General features: G+C 42.4%; 1 pseudogene; it reads left to right on the top strand.

The window, feature by feature from the left end:
• The first annotated feature begins 13,214 nt into the window (after positions 1–13,214).
• On the top strand, positions 13,215–13,333 carry LOC118396777 (uncharacterized; annotated as a pseudogene).
• Positions 13,334–13,551: the final 218 nt, after the last annotated feature.

Consider the following 13,551-nt stretch of genomic DNA (forward strand, 5'->3'; position numbering starts at 1 on the left):
CTACCCTGTCAGTCTTCAATCTTTGGGTCGTAAGAATAAAGAGCAATGCCTCAAGTAGGCGTAAGTGGCATTAACACCACTGTATCATGTATTTGATGGTGTAATTTTGTTTTTGGCAGGCCTAATTTAAATGGTGCTATGCAACATCCCCTGTTTCTGATTCATTCAATCTGGTAATTTAAACCTACAGCCCATTTCCTGCTTTCCCGATAGCGATGGAACTTACAAGTGTTTTAATGATGCATCTTTCCTACAATGGCCGAATGTCAATGCGTTTCCCCAAATGCCATGCATAGAGAACGGTCGCTTAGTGTGTCTATCAGGGGTTGGAATACATTTCTAGAGAAACTGGACAGCAGTATTTTTTTAAAGCATGGGAATCGGTTGATAACTTTATTCTGGGCAATTATTTTTTTTGTCCAAATATGCCAAAGCCCTCACTCTCACAAACTACTCTACCAGCTAAAAATATTTGCCTGTGTGTGCTGGTAGGTAATGTGCCCTTCCCCCTCTGAAGCTTGGACTACTGGAGCCTGACAGTTTTCATTAGAGAATGGATTACATTTTCAATGCTAGTTAAGGATACTATAGTTTCACATAGTCCTTCTGTAGCTCAGTTGGTAGAGCATGGCGCTTGTAACGCCAGGGTAGTGGGTTCGATCCCCGGGACCACCCATACGTAGAATGTATGCACACATGACTGTAAGTCGCTTTGGATAAAAGCGTCTGCTAAATGGCATATATTATATATTACATAGGATTTTTAACTACAAAAAGAAAAGATGTGTTTTTAATTCTGGTGTCACTCTCCGCACACAAGCTTGCTAGCTAGCTCTGGGAAGTTCAAGGACATTAAAAGTTCCTCCTAGAAGCTGCTCCTCCGTAGCTATGAACCGCTTGGCCTAATTTAAAGGGTAATTCTCAACCCCATTTTCAGCCTTTGCCCATCCACTTAAAAACAAATGCATTCAGCTGAGAAGTGGTTTGAGGGAATTGCTCATATGTAGTTATCTGAGGCCAGCATGCCACAAGTCCACTGGCACACTGATAATTGTCGCCTCTATTAGGTTTTGATTGGACAATGCATGTTAAGTAATTTTTTATTTCCTACCCCTCTCAGTATTCCTGAGTGAAATTTGCCAACTCAGCTGAGAACGCCATTGCCTAAATGGTCACCAGATGGCATCGCGATCAGTTTCGCTAGTTAGCTTGCTAAATGTTTTTTTTTTTATATTATCACATAGGCACTTATTGAAATGACCAAGACATTCACAACAATGAGGGAAAGCTGACTAAATGGGGCTAATAACATTTATGTTGGAAGGAGAAAATGGAAAAAAGACTTAGGATTAAAGGATTTGGTTGGTGGATTTGAACTGGTTACCTCCATTCAATTCTTGATACGGTAATAATAAATGGGAAAAGGGAAAATTGCCGTGCCAACTATTAACCCTCTAAAGAACAACATCCCCTTGGGCAGTGTGATGGCAATTGCATCGTCTGTGGACCTATTGGGGCGGTAAGCAAATTGGTGTGGGTGGAGGTGATATGGTCCTTGACTTGTTTCTCAAAGCACTTCATGATGAAGAAAGTGAGTGCTTCAGGGCGGTAGTCATTTAGCTCAGTTACCTTAGCTCTTGGGAACAGGAACAAGGGAGGTGGGGGGCTTAGGTGAGGGGGAGGTGGGGGCTTGGGGGAGGTGGGGTCTTAGGGGAGGGGGCGGGCAAGTGAGCGATGGGGGGGAAAAAGACAGTGAGGTGCCCCCCCCTGTGCACGACTCCTCTGTCCCTGTGCCCCTAGAGGATATTGACAGTACGATCTCCACTGTCTATGGCCCTGGGGGAAGAGGGGCTGCAGGGGTTCTCTGTGAAACTGCAAGCCTGCATCCCAATCCCGCCGTCATGGGCAGAGCACCTGGGGCAAGGGGAAAACATGGAGAGCCTAGTGGGTGGCGAGCAGGTGGCCTTTTCTGAAGAAGACCTGTATTCCTCGAACGAGGGGAGCATCTTTGCATCCCTGTCGGAGACGGAGCAGGGGAGCATCGGGTGAGCCTCCTGTTTTGTTTTTTGGGAGGTAGGAGAATAATATTTTTGTTTCCTTATGGATACAATCACTTTTGTTAGTGTAAATGTAAGGGGGTTGAGGGATAGGGTAAAAATGAATGGCGGTTTTTAGTTATTTAGAGGGTGTGGGGTTTGATTTTTGTTTTTTAAAGGAGGCTCGCCTGAGGGAATGTGAGGTTTGAGAGGGAGTGGGATAAGGGGGAATCAGTTTGGGGTATAGAGGGGGGTTCACTCTTCGGGGGTAGAGTTTTTGTGTGGGCATAGGGAGGTTGAGGATACTTTTGTTGTTATGCAAGGGAGGGTTTTGGGGGTGGATATCACTTTTAGGGATAGTAGTTATAGGTTAGTGGTGGTGTATGGGCCACAGGTGGCGACAGACAGAAGGGAGATGGTGGACTGTCTGACGCCCCTGTGTGCCACAAATAGGCAGTTGGTGATAGGAGGGGATTTTAATGTAGATTTAGGGGTAGGGGGGGGGATAGCAGTGCAGGCGCCATCACCGGGCTAATGGCTTGCCATGGTCTGGTTGATGGAGGCCTGCACACTACTCCGACAATGGCTGGCCCCACTGGGAGTTAAGCAGAGGCTTGACTATATTTCTCTATCTAGGTCTTTGGGTCAGTTGTCTGGTCGGCTGTTGCCTGTCTTCTTTTCAGATCACGACGGGGTGCTCCTGCAGGTGAGTTCTCCAGTCTGCCTCTTCGGTAGGGGGTACTGGAAATTAGATCGGGATGTGCTGGATGAGCAAGCTTTCGTTAATGCCTTTATTGGTGTGTTTCGGGGGCTTGAAGGCCTCCACTCCAGGTAAGGATTATGGTCTTTATTATAGGATATTGTAAGAGGAGAAAAGGGGAGGAAAGGAGGGAGGTGGATCATATCCAAAGGTTGCTCTAGCTCGAGTACGAGGCAGGCAACCTCGGCGGGTCGGTCGACGGGGAGAGATCCACTTCCCTGAAGGAGCAACTCAGGGAGCTGCAGGAGCGGAAGGCTCAAGCTTTCCTGGAGTGTGCGCATAGTGGCTTTTTAGAGCATAACGAGACTTGTTCCGCTATGTTCTTTAAAGACGCATTTGCGACTTAAAAAAAAAAACACCTGTGTGTCGCCGGGGAAACGTTGGGTGGGGAGGAGCCGGCTTTTGCCAACCCGCTGAGGTCTGCCGAGACCCCCGGGTGCCCGGCGGGTGCAGGGTTCCGTTTGTGGGTTATCGCTTCTCGGCCTTTTGGCTAAGATCATTTTGGGTACAGAGGTGCCACTCTTAAGTTAAAAGCCGATGGCCGGAGGGCAGGGTCAACAGTCAGCCAGAGGGGCTGGGCTGCGCAATACGTTGCAATTTGTTTGGAAGAACAAGGGCCAGCAAATTGGGAACAGAGAATGGTTCATCAGGACAGTGATCATTGAAGGGTTAAGGGTGGACCCAGGGAACGTTTACTGCTTCCAGCGGAACATGGCGGCGTAGGGCTATGACCTGTCCCTAAACAGTAACACCTGCAAAGAGAAGGCAGCCAGTGAGCCGTTCTCAAACTTTCAGGTTTACCCCTTGTGCCAGTTGGATTTAAAGGTCATCACCGTACACATTTAAATCAAATCAAAATCAAATTTATTTATATAGCCCTTCGGACATAACCCCACCCACTTTGCCAAAGCACAGCCCCCACACCACCAGAGGGATATCTTCAACCACCAACTTACCATCCTGAGACAAGGCCGAGTATAGCCCACAAAGATCTCCGCCATGGCACAACCCAAGGGGGGGCGCCAACCCAGACAGGATGACCACATCAGTGAATCAACCCAAGGGGACTGAGGAGGAGATGGAGCTGCTGACGGGAGCCTGGGAGGATAGTCTGATGAGTGAGATGTCGGACGACCCGGCTACCCGAAGCCCTACCCGGAAGTCTTCGGCGGGCGGGTCGACTGGATCGGCATCTTCAGATAATGTAGAGTCCAGGAAGGTGTACAAGGGGAAAAGAAAGAAGAGGAGGAAGGTCACGGACCGGGTGGCGGTGGAAGAGCATAAGAGGCCAGCGGTGGTCATCTCCAACCGGTTCACAGTGCTGAACCCTGATACCGGGGATGAAGGGTCAGATGTGGGGGCTGAGAGCCAGGATCCAGTTGTGTTGAAGGTTCCTGAAACCTTGGTCGGGGGGTCTGGGGAGCAGGTCCACGGGGCTTGTTTGGTTCCTGAGCTTCCTGGGACAGGCACCTTGGAGATGGACACCAATCCTGGGGAGGCTTCAATGGACTGTGCACAGGTACTGTCCAGGGAAGACGACTCTTCCAGTCCTGGGTTAACCTGTGTGGACTTTTCCAGCCCTTAACGCTCTTTCGTGGCACCAGGCACGCGGAACAGTGACCTATACTTGGAAGGGGTGAGTGGCTTCGGGATGGGGGAGGTTCCTATCTGACAGACTGTATAGAGACGCTGGGTGGTCTTGTTTAGTTTCTTCTTCATTGGTATGTTTTTTTTTACAGTTGCAACAGTGAATGTAAGGGGATTAAGAGATAGGGGGAAGAGAGGAAGGGTGTTTCAGTACCTTTCCTGTGTCTCCTTCCAGGTTTGTTTTTTATAAGAGGTTCATTTAAGGGACATGGGACCTGTGTTTACAAGGAGGTGGGCGAAAGCAGAGTCCAGATGGGGGATAGGGGGGGTGCACTCCTCTGGGGTGGGGATAGGGACTTTTCTGTGGTGGGTTCTTTTTCTGTCATACAGGGGAGGGTTTTAGTGGTTGATGCAGACTGGAGGGGGGTGAAGTTTAGTTTTATTAACATTTTTGCTCCTGCTGAACCTCGAGGTAGAAAATATCATTTTTTGGCTCTGCCAGATCTGTGTTACTAATCGAACTGTGGTTTTGGGCGGGGATTTCAATGTCTCTTGAAGGCACTTGGGACTTTAGCCTACCCAATTTTGTTTCTGTGGTTAAAGAATTTTCTTTATAGAACTCTTTCATAGTCTGCGACCCCAATGGGGAGGGTATGACATGGGCAAACTCAATGGGTTCCCGTAGTCGTATATAGATTTTTTTTTATACCTCTATCTGTGCCAATCTCGCAAGTCACTGTCTCTCCGGTTTGGTTTTCTGACCATTGCCAAGTTCAGGTAGTGTTCTCGGTAGATGTGCCGATATTTGGCAGAGGTTTTTGGAAATTAAACTCCAAAATTTTGGTGGATCTTTCTTTTAGGGAGGCTTTTAAATCCCATTGTGAGATATGGGGGGATTTCAAGCCTTTTTTTTGGTTCCCTAGTTGAATGGTGGGAGTGCGTAAAGCGCAATGTGCACACCCTGGCCATTTCGCACTGTGGCGCTAAGGCCCATGCAGATAGGAAGGTTTTTCAGCGGCTTCAGGGGGAGCTGAATGTCTTGGTGTCAGCTGAGAATAAGGGTGAGGGGAGGGATGTGGAAAGGATGGAGGGTTTAAAAAGGACGTTGGGGCTGTATTTTCAGGGGAAGGCCAGGGACTTTCTCTTCAGGTGTCAAAGAGACAAGTTTGAGTTTGGTGATGCTAGCACCTCATATTTCTTTTTACAGATTAAAGCTGCCCGTGCCAAAGCAGTTATTGCTCAGTTGCTAGCAGAAGGGGGGGGGAATGGTTTCTGACCCAAAGGGGATGGTGGAAGCAGCGTCCTCTTTCTACCAAGAATCCTTTAGGGAGAAGGACATAGATGGTTCGAAAGAACGTGTCTTTTTGGGGTTTTTGAGGAAAAAGGTTCCTCCGGAGGCAGCCTCTGGTCTCGATCGCCCTTTCGAGCTTGCGGAAGTTGAGGCTGCTTTGCGGGGTTTACAAACCAATAAGGTGCCAGGTTACGATGGACTTCCACGGGAGTTTTATGTCACCTTCTGGGAGATTTTGGGGAGAGATGTTCTTTCTGTAATTAACCTCTCTGCACACGGAACCCGCTAGTGGGCTGAAATTCCACAACATAAGGTGATCGCTACATAAATAGTCATATTAAACATTCATGAAAATACAAGTGTCTCACATGTATCGAAAGCCTAAAATCTTGCTAATCCAACTGCGTTGTCAGATTTAAAAAAGGATTTACTGCGAAAGAATACGATGCGATTATCTGAGCTTAGGGCCCCATAAAAAAAAGGTTTTAACTAGCACAGGCGTAACATAATCCAAACTGCATTAAAATAAATTGTTTACCTTTGACGATCTTCGTCTGTTCGTATTTTCCAATGCTCATTGTTACACAATGAATGATCTTTTGTTTGATAACATCCGTTTTTATAGCCTAACACGAAACATTTTGTGAACCGCTTGTGTTGTGAATTCCGTCTCATTCCATTTTCGACGACACATTCCAGGTAAATAACCCACAAAGGTTTCACCTCAAACGTGATGGGCCATTTCGCGGGACATATTGACTGAAGGAAACCGATTTGAAGACAACAAGTAATGACATCACTGTCCACCAATGATATGACCACTGTTTCGTTGATTGACTGTCTTTTAACCCAATGACCACTGATCATCTTGAAATCTAGCTGGGTAGATAGCCAATGAGCTGAGCTAAACGGCAATATGCCATGTTTATGTATTGCAAGACCAACCCATATAGTAAGCTCCAGTGTAAAGAGAGTCATTCTCTATTGAATTTTCATACCGGAAGGAGAAGCACATATTACGCACTGCATTGTTTGGCGAACGCTCAGATTCAGCTGTTTATATATCAATCATTATGGTGACTAAGTCAGGGAAAGCTAAATCTAAGTCTAGATATACAGATGTACACACAATTTTAGAATACATTTATTGGGAAGGTGAGACAGAGATTGTTGTAGGAATATTTTTTGAACGGGAGAAGACATCGTTTTGGACTGGTAAGTTCTTATCATACCAATGCCCTTGTTTGAAATTAATAATATATAATATTATTTGTGATTTCTTTTCATTTTAGAAGCAATATAAAAACATGTACCGTAATTGTTGGACTATTAAGCGCACCCGAATATAAACCCCACCCACTGAATTATTAAAAAATATGTATTTTGTACATAAATAAGCCGCACATGTCTATAAGCCGCAGGTGCCTACCGGTACATTGAAACAAATGAACTTTACACAGCCTTTAAACGAAACACGGCTTGTATCAAAAATAAATAGGCTTTAACGAAACACGGCTTGTAACAAAAATTAAACAGTAGCCTACCAGTAAAGTCATTGGTCACTATCTTCCTCCTCCTGTGCACTGAAACCACTGAAGTCATCTCCTTTGGTGTCGGAGTTGAATAGCCTCAGAATTGCTTCATCCGATGTTGGTTCATTGTCGCTCTCGTCACTTTCAGCCGGAGGCAAATACCCCGCTGAGCTCATGCTGCCCCTTCAACACGCAGCAGTCCAGCCTTTCGAAACCTGTTGATGATAGTGGATTTTTTGACAATACTCCACGCTGTCAGGACCCACTGGCAGACTTAACCATAAGTTGCTCTTCGCATGCGGCCCGTTTTAGTGAAGGATTTCTCCCCACTTGTCATCCAAGCCTCCCACTGAACAGGGAGCGCCACCTTAAATGCACGATTTACACTGATGTCGAGTGGCTGCAAATACTTTGGGCCATCTGCTTTTCTTCCCTCTGAAAGGTTTGTTGTCTTTTTGCACTGAGTCAGTTCCTCACGCTGCTGTTTACAAAGTCCTATAATCGACTCATTAAGGCCAAGCTCCCATGCAGCAGCTCTATTTCCTTTTCCAACATCCAGATCAATCGCCTTCAACTTGAAAGCTGCATCATATGCATTTCTCCGTGTCTTTGCCATGATGAGGGTGACAAAATTACTACCGTAATCAGAATGATGGCAAGTTTGAGCGCGCTCGATTTACGTCACATTATGTGACGGTGCTCAGTTTTTTGGCGGCATGAATATTGTGAAAGCAGGAAAAATCCATAAATTAGCCGCGTCATTGTATAAACCGCGAGGTTCAAAGTGTGGGAATAAAGTAGCGGCTTATAGTCCGGAAATTACGGTAATGTCATGAAATGTGAGATGCGTGTGTCTGCTGCCCCACCCCAACCCACATGAAATAGCCTATTTGAGGCTGTTGAGGAGAGGGCAGGACCACATCAATGGCCAAAGTGAAATGGAGACAGTAGATACAGCTGGTCTGTTGTAATATAATAAAGACAGTAGATCTAGCTGAAATGTCATAATATAATAGAGACAGTAGGTCTAGCAGGAAATAATAATATATTCGACCTAATATATTCAACCTTCAACTCTATATATATCTGTTTATTATACCTGTTGATACAGGGCTCATATGTGAAACTATTCTAACTGAACATTTTCTTTCACGGTGACACTGATTCCGAATGGGAGTCTTATCCGGTGTCCTGTGTGAATTTAAGTATGCTCACTCTAATTATTTCTTTCTCTCTCTCTAAGGACCTGAGCCCTAGGACCATGCGTCAGGACTAACTGGCATGATGACTCCTTGCTGTCCCCAGTCCACCTGGCCTTGCCGCTGTTCCAGTTTCAACTGTTCTGCCTGCGGCTATGGAACCCTAAACTGTTCATTTTTACTCTTGAGGTGCTGTCCTGTTACAACCACTGATCTCCACCCGGCACAGCCAGAAGAGGACTGGCCATCCCTCATAGCCTGGTTCCTCTCTAGGTTTCTTCCTAGGTTTTTGCCGTTCTAGGGAGTTTTTCCTAGCCGCCGTGCTTCTACACCTGCATTGCTTGCTGTTTGGGGTTTTAGGCTGGGGCTATAAATATATTTGATTTTATAGAGGACTGAGGGTCTTCCAAATATTGAAAGTGTGTAAATAGTTACCCATGTTATTTTGTAAATGTATATATATATATTTTTTTTCATATTTTTTAATCAATAATCTTTTTTTTTTTTTTTTTTTCTCAATTTGTTTTGGGGGGGGGGTGTGTTAGAATACCTTTTTGGTATTTTGTATATAGTTATTTGTTTCAAAATGTATACATTCACCAATTTGGCCACTTGGGTACATGTGTGGGACACCTGGGTGACTTCATGATAAATGCCATGTAGCAAACTCATTTTGGAAGTTATCATTCTGAAACTTTGCACAAGTACTGTTGCCCTCTTGTGTTTTTCACTGAAATTGTCCCCATCATCCTATCTGAATGTTTGTTTCAATTCACATTTACATTTGTTTCAATTTACATGTACACAAACTTCAGAGTGTTTTCTTTCAAAATGGTACCAATAATATGCATATCCTTGGTTCTGTGCCTGAGCTACAGGCTGTTAGATTTGGGTATGTCTTCAAGCGGAAATTGCACAAAGTAGGGGGGGAGCTGTAAGAGGTTAAAAGAGAATGTGTGTTTATGGTGGGAGGACGTTAAAGTAAAAAACAGGAGTATTAGGTACTCTAAAAATCGTAACAGTGTAGATAAGCAGAATGAAAAATGCGTAGAAATAGGATGATACATGAACTTGAAAAGGCTGATGCTGATCCAGACTATGATGTTGTGAACTATTTGAAAATCCATGCAGAGCTAGGGTTTTATGAAGAAAAAAGTAATGTTTAGGTGCTATTGTTAGGAGTAAGGCACAGTACGCCTTGGAGGGAGAGAAATGTACTTCCTTTTTTCTGGGGCTTGAAAAAACGAAAGCAATTTAAGAGTTATATTGTAGAATTGGAAAATGAAAAAGGTGTAAAGGTAAATGATTTTGTTGACATCGTAGATTCAGTTGAATCCTTTTACAGAAATCTTTATAAAAAGAATGATGTGGATAAAGTGTGTGTTGAAAAAGTGTTGGAGAAAATCAGTGCCAAAGTATCTCAGGCAGATAGAATGTGTGATGAAGAGATTTCAATTATGGAAATCAAGGAAGCAAAAATGAGAACACTCAAGGAAATAAAAGCCCAGGTTTGGATGGTTTAACAAATGAATTCTATAAAGCTTTTGTGGATATTTTGTCACCAATTTTATTTAAGGTTTTTCAGTATATGGAAGAGAATAAGGAAATCCCTAAGTCTATGTCAATTGGAATGTTAACCATCTTATTTAAAAATAGAGGCAGTAGGTTAAAGTTAGAAAATTATAGGCCTATTAGTCTTCTAAATTCAGATTATAAAATACTGACTAAAGTTTTAGCTAATAGGATGAAAAAGGTGATTGGAAGTATTATTACATCAACACAAGCCTACGGAATTCCTGGAAGAGATGTTGCCAATCAAATGAAGGTGGTATAGTTTTAAGTTCAGATTTTAAAAAAGCGGGACATAGTTTTCTGCTACAGACTTTGGAGAGGTTTGGTTTTGGGCCAAAATTTGTATCTTGGATTAACTTGTTGTACAGCGGAGCAAAAAGTTGTGTTACATTTACATTTACATTTAAAAATGTAACAGAGTTTTAAAAGATACTTTCCCTATAGAGAGGTCAGTAAGGCAGGGTTGTCCTTTGTCAGCTCTATTGGACAGTGGAACCTTTAGCTGTTTTAATACTTGGAGACAAAGAGGTGAGGGGTGTTGGAATCCCAGGTGGTGGTGTCAGTGTTATACATCAGTACGCTGATGACACTACTTGTACTGTGATGTAGGTAGCATTGAAAGCATTATGAAAATCATAGATATCTACTGTAAGCCATCGGGGGCTGAAGTTAATATAGAGAAGATGGAAATATATAGAGAAGACGGGGATATCAATGCAAATAAGTGTGAGATTCCATTTAAGGTAGCTAAGGATTTTATGAAGGTGCTGGGAGTAAATATTGGTGTAAATGAAAAAGGATTTTAGAAACAAACTTTCAAACAAAAGGATACTTATTGGCAAGGATTTTTATGGGGGGGAATAAATGTGGGTTTTGACACTCTAGTGTAAGGTGTCATAACCAGCCATCAAATAACACGTCACAACAGGTGTAAATATATGGGCAATGACAGTGTTGTGACCATATCATGACAGGTTATGTCATATAGTCTAGTTGGTAGACCATGGCGCTTGTAACGCCAGGGTAGTGGGTTCGATTCCCGGGACCACCCATACGTAGAATGTATGCACACATGACTGTAAGTCGCTTTGGATAAAAGCGTCTGCTAAATGGCATATATTATTATTATTATTATTAAAGAGGCAAGGGATATAACTTGGATGGGGATCCTCAATAAAATCAAGCTAAAAAGTTAAAAGGTAAAGCAATTGTAGTAAATGTTTTGGGAGTTCTCGACATGCCAGAGTGGGCTCTAAATGAATTGAATAATGTGGTGTCTAATTTTATATGGGATGGTAAAGGTGTTAGAATTGCGCAGAAAACATTGATAGCAGACTATGATGATGGAGGTTTAAAACTAGATTTTGATGTTAAAAGAAAAGCTATTAGGATAAAAACAGTAAACAAATATTTGTATGACAGCTTAGATTATGGCTCGAAACATTTTTTCAAGTCTATTTGGATGAGAGTGGTGGATGTGAAGATAATGGTTTGTTGATGGGTCTTAAAAGAACAATGTGTGAAAAGGTACCAGATTTTTATAAAGAAGTGCTAAATGCATGGGCAGAGTTGTTGCCTAATGTGTATTATGAGTGTGGGCATATTGACCTAATTATGAATCATCCTGTTTTTCTGAATGAGACAATTAAGTACAAAGAAAGGGTGTTATATAGTGAAGTAGTCATGAGTGCAGGTTTTAGACAGATTAAAGACTACACATATGAGGTAATTCCAGTTTTTTTCCCCTGAAGAAGCTATTTTTGACACCATCCATGAATGGGATGTAGAGGTGGGTAGGGGAACAGTGAAGAATATGCATGAGAAGATAAAAGAAAGTGTACCAATCACATGGGTGGATTTAATAAATAGTGAAGTTGTTAGGGAAGATTTATGTCTTTCCTAATTTGTTTATTGGTAACAGTAAGGAGAAGGCTCATTTATGTAGTAGCCCGGTGAAAAGATTCTATAAAATAATGGTAGAGAAAAATGTGAAAGGGCCAGCTGCGGAGAAAGTTTGTCAAGGAATTTTTCCAACTTTGGACGTAAAAAAAGATATGGAAAACTTTAAATGTAAAATATAATAGTATGGAACGTGAAAGTAACGATTTTAAAATAAGGCATAATCGTATATATACAAAGGTGGTTTTACATCAAATCAATAGGGAAATAAAAAGAGAATGTGACTTATGTCATGAGTCACCGGAAAATTTACTGCATTTGTTTGTGGAATGTGAGGAGTTAAAATATTTATTTTGTAAGGTAAAGGGAATGATACATAGAAACTGGAGGGGTGATATTTTTTAAAAATATGTTTGGAATGAATTGGTGTTATTTGGCGTGGGCTGGTAAATGTGAGGGTGTTAATGTTGTTTTATTAAATGTTGCTTTGAGTTTTGTGAGGTATGCTATTTTTTATAGGAGGAATTGTGTTTTTTTTTAGGGGAAGAGGGTAAGGTTGTGGGATATTTATGTAGTATTGTTTAGGAAGCATATAGATATGTTTCATTGTTATGGAAGGGAATGTTTTGATGAAGCTTTTGTGGAGGGGAGTGGATTGATTTGAATGGTGGATGGTGGAAGAATTAGTTATAATTTTTGAAAGTATTGGTATGTTAATTTCCTTTTGGTTTTATAGTTGTTCGGGAGTTGATTTCAACATGCCTGTTTTGTGAGATTAGAATTTGTTATGTTTTTGTTGTATTGTATTTATTTGAGTTCTTTGATTTGATAGGGGGTGAATTGTTCACCTGCCTATGTTAGTCTCGGTTTTTGTGTATTGTACATTTTATGAAATATTGTAATTTAAACTTTTTTATAATAAATATATATATATATTTTTTAAAGTATGCCTGATCTCGTCAAATCTCGGGAACTACGCAGGGTCGGGCCTGGTTAGTACTTGAATGGGAGACCGCCTGGGAATACCAGGTGCTGTAAGCTTTTTGTCCACGAGGGGGTGCTCTTGCATCTTTTCATCAGCATCACTCCCTTGTGGAATTTAAAGTCTTTGTCCGTTTTTTCCCACAAGGCTGAAATATGTGCCCTCGCTTTGAAATAAGTAAGCAAGATTGGCTTGTATTTCATCCAACGATCTGTGCTACAAAGTGATGGCTACAGTATGCAATTTATTCCACTTTTTGAGTGACACAAAGATACTTATCTAAATGGTGAAAATGCAACATCTGTTAATCAGACTCACTTTGACTTTATATATTTTGTACCAAGAAATAGTTTCTCGCTTCCGACCATACCGGCCTGAGTACGTCTGATCTCGTCAGATCTCAGAATCTTAGCAGGGTCGGGCCTGGTAAGTACTTGGATGGGAGACCACCTGGGAATACCAGGTGCTGTGAGGTTTTTGTTTTTCACGAGGGGGTACTCTTGCATCATTTCATCAGCATCACTGCCTTGTGGAATTTAAACTCTTTGTCCGTTTTTTCCCACAAGGCCCTCGCTTTTAAATAAATAAGCAAGGTTAGTTTGTATTTCATCCAACGATCTGTGCTACAAAGTGATGGCTACAGTATATGCAATTTCTTCCACTTTTTGAGTGACAAAAAGATACTTATTTAAA

This window comes from Oncorhynchus keta, chromosome 17 (assembly GCF_023373465.1).
Source record: "Oncorhynchus keta strain PuntledgeMale-10-30-2019 chromosome 17, Oket_V2, whole genome shotgun sequence".
Classification (NCBI taxonomy): Eukaryota; Metazoa; Chordata; class Actinopteri; order Salmoniformes; family Salmonidae; genus Oncorhynchus; species Oncorhynchus keta.